This window comes from Sinohyriopsis cumingii, chromosome 15 (assembly GCF_028554795.1).
Source record: "Sinohyriopsis cumingii isolate HCF-2022 chromosome 15, ASM2855479v2, whole genome shotgun sequence".
Lineage (NCBI taxonomy): Eukaryota > Metazoa > Mollusca > Bivalvia > Unionida > Unionidae > Sinohyriopsis > Sinohyriopsis cumingii.
Window position 1 is genome coordinate 107206773 of NC_142975.1, and position 9411 is coordinate 107216183.

A 9411-nucleotide genomic window follows, 5' to 3' on the forward strand; every position below is an offset into this window, starting at 1 on the left:
CGTGTTTGTGTGCCTATATATATATATATATATATATATATATATATAATCTCCTGAGAAAAATAATTCTAAGACTAGATGAAGCAACTTGTCACTTCATCCTTTCTTCTGACAAGTGAGGTCTGTAAGAGATTCAGGGCATTATGACTTGTTATAAGCCAACAGCTTAAATTTGGGTGGAAAGATATCTTGCATATTAACCTTATATTCACATAATTTCCTTTTGATCACAGTTTAGTATTCAATAACAAGTATTTTTATGTAGCATTGCCTACTTGTGTTTAAATAATACATTTTATATTGAATTTAAAATTAAAAATTCATATTTATCTTTCAGAGCCACATACAGATGCAGATATTAAACCATCAATTGCCGGAATAGCTGGAGGAGTTGGGGGAGGTGTTTTTGTTATTTTCATCACAGCAGTAGTCATTTGTCTTTGGAGAAGACACAGTTACACAAACAAAGCTGCAGATGGTATGTTTAAGATGAGCAACTATTGTAAATATTTGCCCTTATGGTGTTATTGTCATTTATTTATTGAATGTCTTTCTATTTTTCATTTACAGCAGGTACTCCATGCTATGAAACATGAGCATGCTTTGATGCCAAAAGTGTTTAGGTGTTTGTAATAATTATAATAATTAATAGTAACAAGTACTTTGTTCATTCATGACATTTTATTCTGTATAGAAACACACCTGGTCTTAAATGTTCACTGATAAGGTATGTACTAATGCCTTTATACTCATGTTCTATGACTTAAATACTTAAGATGAAAATCTTGTATGAACATCCCTCCTGAACAGATGGTCATGTACCACCTTGAAATGCTATTTCTACTGATCCTAAACTTATCATATGGTTGTATTAACATGGAGGTTTACCAAAAGACTTATGATGTGTTGTTAAACAAACATGAAAATAGTGCTGATCTGACCACCACCGTGGCTACCATGGTGGCCGTCATGTAATTTTCTTATGACTATTCCTGATCACATGATAATATTAACATGGGTTTTTCACATTATATATAGTTGGTCATGGTGCCATGGGATTTTCACTGAAACGTTTCTTGTAATATATAGTTCACTTAAATGAATATAGTGCCAAAGAAATCCCAAACTAGCCACCATTGTGGATATCACGAAAATTCCATAAGGGTAATATCCTCGAAGTGGATGGTCATAATGGTATTTAAAACACTTATTGCAATTTGTAGTTGGTCCAGGGATCTACTTGTCCAAAGTTAGTCAATTCTTTCTCGGGCTAATTGTTCTCCTAATTTGAAAGGTCCAGTGGCATGTAAATCTTGACATGTATCTGACTTTGTCATGTAGGACTAGCAAAGATTCAGCAGGATTAGTGAATTTCTTAACTCTTGTAGCACATTTGGCTACAAAAAAATTTATGCTAAGTTCTATACATATTGTTCCATTTGAAAATGATGCTAATCTATTCACCAAAGTGCATGCCTTGACAGCCATTTTGAAAATAGTTCTATGGATCCTTCTTCTGAATGCAAGGTAATATTAGTTTCACATTAAACACCATAGTAGTCAGCATTGTGATATCATCGTGGAGCTCTCACTTTCACTGAAACACTATAGTAGTCTATATGTGGTTCTGAATAAATTTAGTGCAGATCTTATCAATATGGCAACTATGTTGGCCATCTCAAAGGGCTTAGTAAAATCACTCATCTTGTTCTTGTAATCTCATTGACCTCAGATAGTGCAGATCTTACCACCAGCTTGTCCATGATTTTGTGATGGAATTTAAAATCCCTTATGGTAGAAAAATATAGTGCATACGAAGGGTTAAGAGAAGTATACATAATATAATTTTGTTTAAAGTGGCATTTTAAAATCTAGGGCACAGTTTGCAACTCTATTTCAGTCTTGAAATAATTTGAAACACATTTTAGTTATACAATGTAACTGTAAAGTCATATCTTAAAATGTCTGCTTGGTCCCAGGTGAAATTGGTCTTGAACTGGACTCCAATATGGCTGCCATGGCAGCTATCCTGCAGAATCATGTCATTGTTACATGAACAGAAAGTTGACATGGGCTACTCGTCATAATTCACATGATATCCAGCTGGTTCTAAATTAAAATGGATTCAACCTGACCTTCATTATTGCCATTTCAAACATTCAGTTATTGCTGCTTTGTTTAAAAGAATGGTCATTTTGATAAGTTATTTTCCTCCAAAAGAAGTCTAGTCATGGCTAGCTTATCTTAAATTAAAATGGTAAAGATCTTAAATCAAAGATGGCAACTGCAGCAGCCTCTTTGAAATTCTTGTGAATAAATATCATTATTTTGATTTCCAGGAAAGTCCTTTCAGTGAGAATAGCCTCAGTGCCTTAGAGGGACTCTTGCTTTCTTTGTATTCTTACTGTATAGATATTTCTTGTTCTGTTTTTGTATTGCATTTGCACATTATTTTCTTTTAGTTTACATTCAAATGATTCCAGGCTTAGCCTCCTCCTTTTTTCAGAATACATTTGCTATTCTTGCTTTTTGAAATCTTTCAATAAGAGTTATGACATGAAATAATTTTCTAACCTATTCAAGTTCAGGCAAGTTAAGGTACATTTATGGCGATATGAGATAAGTTGACACATGCAAAACAGAAAACAGAATATGTTGGACTTAGATCCGGGACTAAGTGTTTAGATATATATGATCAGAAGGATGCATTAAGCACATTAAAGGAGAATGTGATATGATTTATGCCAAAGGGTTCTTTCAACAAAGCTACATTATACTCAAAAAGATAGTCAAAGTTATATTTGTTATATTCATCACTAAAGAAATGGACAAGATTTTTCAACAGGCAATTTCAAATATATACATGGTAATGTTACCATTTTCAAGCAGTGAAGTCACAATGATGCATGAACCATAATATAAACCTTGGAAAGTCAAGCCAAGCTTGTAAGATTGGGGCTGACAAACATATTGTATATACACACAATTTTCTAAATTACAGTGGTTCATTGATAATTTATAAACATTTCAGCAATAAGTTTGATTTAAGCCTTCTTTTAGAGTTGGATTCAATGATTTAAAATTATAATAGAAAGACTTAATGTTGCTATTGACTGCAATAATAATAATAATAATAATAACAATAATAAGAATACAAATAAATATGACTTTATTTAAAGAATAAGCTTGTTTGGTCAACTGACCAATCTTATCCTTGATATGTATATGATGTACAATATTTACAAGTTTTGTGCTATTTTAACACATCAAAAATATACAAGACTGTATAACTGATATATAAAATATATGTACGGAACCAAAGATAAATTCAAACAGGATTCAAAGAAAGATTAGTAAAACATGACTATGTGAGTATATCAAACAAATTTTGGAAAGTAGACTAGTACTGAATTAAACAAATTGATACAAACAATTGTTTATGTTGATGATGCAGTAAGTTTTTTAAACCCTTGGATGAGTCAGTTGATCTTATATTGGGTAGAATGGAGTTCCTTAATTTGGCTATGACAGAATCAATATTATACAACTCAGAATTTGGTTAAACATTATTCATGGTTATGTGAGGGATCTTAGTTTATGTATATGTACATCTTCCACAATTTTAAAATTACTTTGAAGATAATTTGGAGTCAACCCATGTAAGGATTTGTTGACCAGTAAATCCATTTAAAGTCATATTCTTTGTTGAAATGGAAAGCACCCAAAGTTTTGAGAAAACATTTTGATAGTATATCTATATCTGGAATTGGAAATTTCTTATTAGTTAGCTCATTTGTGAACTTTAAAAATCTGAATATCAGTGTGACCTGATATAAGAACGAAAATTATATTATGTGTTTGCTCATGTCAGATATGACATTCCATAAATGCAACATTTCAAGTTTAAGCTTATTGATTTTCTTTATATATCAACAGGATTGCAGATTTGTATCAAGTTCTCATGAACATACCCAAAGTCATATAAGATCAAGATGGATTCATCTTCTTATTGGGATATATGGCATTAGTATTTTCAATGGATTTAAAGCTGGTTTATGTGATAGTGCACCAATATAAATCAACAAGATTTAATGCAACTCTCACTTCACTTTACAAAGATACATTAAAAGTAAGCTCTCAAGTCATTTTTATCAATGATTTAGGGCGGTCACATTTTTGAAAGCTAGAACAATGTTCCTTCACTTTTTAGATTTTCTTTTTTGAGGGCCTTTAGTGGTTAGTGTTTTTTTGAAACAATCATTTCATTTGACCTTGCTTACTCTTAGAGTTTAATTGTATTCCCTGGCTACATTTTCATTAAATATCATTTGTAGTAAAGTAATGCAATTTCTTTTTAAATTAGTCCAAAGGCTTTTATTTGTTTAGATTTTGGAGAAATTTTATTTCATCCTTTATAGTAACTTAGAGCTTAATTACAATGACATTTACACATTTTGTGAGTCCTGTATATTACTAATTGGTGTTCAAGCTCTGTTAGTCAGCGATTCAACTGCTTGAAATGTTGAAGACATTTTATGCAATATAAAATAATATATACACCAAAAGGCTGACATATGTATTAATAAGACTTCCTTCGCACTTTTAATATTTGAAGACAATATAAATAAGCTGGATGCTCAAAAGGCGATTTGCAGTACTGTTCACAAATGAAGTACATCTAGGTGACTATCATTTTGACAGTTGAAAGTGTTGTAATAAATACTTCCATCAAATACATTATTTCTGGTAATATTTTATCATTATTTTTAGAACAGAATTATTATCTTTTCTCCAAATCATTAAACAAATCGATAAAAATCAATATAAATGCCAATTTAGGTACTTCCTGCATACCAACTGCTGGGGACTATGAGGCCCTACAAGCCAAGAAGAATGAAGGCAGTTTATACCAAGAACTCTCTGGTGAGTTATTGTAGAACAACATTAACATATCTAGCAGTGGGAGTAATAGTGATAATAGTAAAAATTGCATTTGAATTAGTAGTAATAGGAGTATTTATTAATGTTCTTGTTGTTGTTGAAGAAGCAAAATGGAAAGACACATAGTTAATTGTTCCCAAATAATTTATTAGTACAATATATGGCTTCTTGTGTTAAAATCTGCTTTAAATGTCAAAGTTTGAGGGAGCAGAGATGGGGTTGAGGAGGGAGCTTACCAACTCCTTTTCTTACACTTCAAAAATGTTGCTGTGATCATGTTACAATAGTGTGTTTTAATATTGTTATGACTCTAGATCTTAAAATATGTAACAGAAAGAAAGTGAAACGGGCAGTTTAAGTAAATACAACAATTTATATCCTAAAGACTGATCTTTGAGTAGATTGAATGCTTGTTTACCAAACTCACACATCCCTATTTGACAAACATGTTAACTATTTCTCTGGAAAATCCACATTTTCAATGGGAAATTCAACCTAATTGTAAATAATTTAACTTCCACAACCTTTTAAACTTGTAAACAAGGTTAGGCCTTGAAATCTAATTCTAGTAAACCCCATGACACAAATCAAGTTTGCAAAAACTTCGTAGACAAAGTCAGGTAGGCAGAATCTTCATTTACAATTTACAAACATTTGCACAATATAAATATACAACAATATATTTTCTATTTTAACTTCTTTCATGTTTTATTTGGATCATTCCCAGTGTTAATCTATTTGATCTTTCTGATAGTCATACTGTTGCTATTATTATTATTATTATTGTTTTATTTAATTAATTGATTAATTATCCAGGTCCATGAAATTGTTGCATTTCTAAAGGCAATTTATGCCTTACACTTTAAATGATCGATATACCTACTTTGTATACTTTATTTGCTCAAATAATGTCCAACATGCCCTAATAGTCACCTTTATATAGTTGTCACCTGGTCTCAATTGCCATTCCAACGTTTCACCATGCAGTGTTCCAAACAAAAGTTATATATTTTCATGGAGACCAACTTGCAACAGTAAATAGACAGGTTTTTCCTAACTAGACAGTGGTTTATTGCCACTTCAAGCAATACATTAAGGGTGTCTGTCATGCAAATTATACTTTTATTTTCCAGTATAGCCTTAAACTGGGAAACCTGTATATTGTATTGCTATGCTAAGAACTTGAATAAAGCCACTCATAATAATAATAATAATAATAATAATAATGACCTTATTTAAAAAGGGTAACACAATTAGCGAAGAATTAATGTACCTTGAGGCCCTCATACAAAGGAATTCATTTATTTAAGCTGCATCTCTGAAGCCACTGGATATATAGGGTTTGGAAGAAGGAAATAGAGTGGGCATTTCCAATCTCAACTGGAATACTATTCCAGAGCAGTGTTCCAGAGTATTGGAAACTTTTTTAAATAACTCCTTATTTGGTTTGGGAATTTTATACTGTTTGGTAGACATGGATCACAGGTGGGGAGTATTACCAAGTAGCCTATACTGGAATAGTGATTATAAATATTCAGGAGCACTATTATGAGATATCCTGTACATTAATTTGGCTTTTCTCAAACAGATTCGATCTTTAATAGGTAATATTTTTAACCTACCAGCTAAATCGTCGTTGCTTTCTTTCTGATTGATATTAGCCCAAATGCTCTTTTTTGAAGATGTGCCAGCTTTGCTATGTTTTCATCATTTGAATTACCCCATACTGTATTACAGTAGTCTAAATAGGGTTGTATGTAAATGTTATAAAATAGTTTTCTGTGCCTTTCAGGGAGAAAATGTATTATTCTACTGAGAAGCCATGCACTTAAATTTACATTTTTACTGATATGTTTGATATGTTCAGTCCATGATAGGTTATTATGTACCAGAACACCAAGTAGTCTTTCATGACAGACCATTTGCAAATTTTTATCCTTCCATGTCAGACATAGTTCATCACTATTAAGATTTGTCCTTCTTTGCCATGTTGAGATAAGTAATATTTTAGTTTAACCAGTATTTACCACCATGCCATTGCATGTGCACCAGTTTTCCAGTTTGTTTAGGGCATTCTGTAAAGAAATTTCTCATGTGTTTATTGTTGAGGTAAATTATCATTCTTGGCCCCTTTCACGCCTTGTTTGGGGGGAGAGGATGCATTGGTTACTATGCTCATGTTTAGACAGACAGGGTTAATAAAGAAATAATTGTAGCCTTACCCCTTAATTACATTTATCAAATTTGACAGATTCAAAAATATATATCAGTGTTTACTGAATGATAAATAAGTTTGGGAGCAGAAATGTACTCCGATATCAAAATAATAATAGTTTGGGGATAAGATCATGGTAAACTCTTTCTAGATATTATTGTTTAAGATGTGAAAAGGAAGTTCAAATTTTAAAATTCTACTAATTTTTGTTAAATAAATAGTCTGTAATTATTGTAATAATTAAGCAAAATAACAGTCAAATTATTATAACAGTGTGGCAAAGTCACTATAAATCTGCATTAAGAAATGCATTTTGATCAGAGGAAAATGAGCTGATAAACGCAATGTTTCTGTCAAATCTTCATTATATACACAGACATACTTCAAAATTAAAATTTTGACTGGCACACATTTAATAAGTTTATTTATTTTAATCCAGGAAAAGATAATTGGCCATTGAGGTATTCACTATTTCATATATGATACTCGATTGATTCATTATGTTCAAGGAATGTGCTGACGAATTCTGCAGGAACACAGAATTGAAAACCTATGCATATTTGATATTAAATACATGAACAGAACAGTGTTCAAACTTAGAAGACATTACCATCCTTTGAACAAAGGAGACCTGTCAATCATTGGGTTGACTCTTTCTGTATTTGTCATGGGCTTGTTACTTTTTAGACAATGGACTCCAGATACAATATGCAAGCAACTGAGCTAACTAGCTAACTCCCTTCAATGAATTTATTTTATGCCAGAATTTACCACCAATAAATTCTATATGGTGAATTGCTTGAATAGGAATTGTTCCTGAAATAATAATAATAATAATAATAATAATAATATTCACTGAATGATGGTTTCAAGAAGGAAATTTGAAAGGTAAGCCTGCATTTAGAGGTCACTTTTGCACAAAGGTTAGTTTGTCAATTTCCCATGGATGATTGTTATTTTTTTTTTAATGTTTTCTAATTTCATGGTGTTTGTTTTTGTGATCATATCATTATATGTTTTTTATCTTATAGGTGTTGTCTAATGTTGTAAAGTGCTTAGAGCTTCTAAAGATTAGGCGCTATACAAAGTCCTCATTATTATTTTTATTATTATTATTACACGTAACAGGTATGACAGTAGACTATCAGCATTAAGTATTATATCATTAAAAATAAATGTAACACTGAACTGTAAGAGGTATCCAAACAAGGAAATTTTGTTTATGGATTCAGTTTAAAATGTGTCATTGAAACTTGAAAACCAATAAGAAGTTATGGTATTGTAAGAGAATTCAAAGAAAATTAAGTTAATATTACATTTTTATTCTTAAAAATATAATTTCTATTTTTTATCAGAACTAGACATTAGGGTATCAAATACAAATTATGCCATTTACACGCATGTAATATTTATATTGTGAATATAATTTTCATTCAAATAAAACTTACTTTCAGATATAAAGAGTTGTGCTGACACCAAAAACAGCTTCAGGTAATTTTGACAGATCAATAGATGAATGGATAAGTGGATGAATGGATAAGGCAGATACATGGATAATGTATTCATACATAAATGATGTGCATATGCACATCTATGAGTATAATTATGTGCATGAATCAAATACTCATGTAAGAATGGATTCATTGATAGATAAATAGTTCAGTGGAACCTGAGTCAGTAATGTTATAAATAGGTTAGAGAGTGGATAGTTGAGGAATTTATTTTCAAGTGTATGAATGTCTTTATCTAGGACAACTGTGACATGGAAGACAATGTGTAAAATAGTATCGTGTACATATGGATCATTTATTACTTCAGAGAGAATGATACCAAAACCACTGAAATTCAGCCAACATATATTAATACCAAGGAGACAGTTTGTATCCCTCAGGATCAAGGAAACTTTATAAAAGGTAACTGTGAGTTATTATTATTATTATTATTACTGAATTATGAGTTCAAGAAAATAACACAATTGATGACCTTGACTATTGCTCACTATTTGACTTGAAACCATGTTTATCCAGTACGTGCTCTCTGAATCTCCATGTTGTCTCTCTATTAAAGTGCAGATGGTTAGGTTTAACATTTTATATTCCATTTGAATTAAAACTGATTTTAATTATTTTTTTAAAATTTCTTGTTATCATCTATGTATACTTTATTTTGTCACTTTTCCATAAACATATAATTTGAAACATGAATATGAATATATATATATATATATATATATATATATATATATATATATATAT

At 30.8% G+C, this 9411-nt stretch overlaps 1 long non-coding RNA gene across 1 annotated transcript; it reads left to right on the top strand.

Annotated features, from left to right (window-relative positions):
* The first annotated feature begins 367 nt into the window (after positions 1 to 367).
* Positions 368 to 8647, top strand: LOC149782435 (uncharacterized). Its single transcript, XR_016414641.1, has 3 exons — positions 368 to 478; positions 4840 to 4923; positions 8611 to 8647. It is a non-coding gene; the product is annotated as an uncharacterized LOC149782435 (long non-coding RNA).
* Positions 8648 to 9411: the final 764 nt, after the last annotated feature.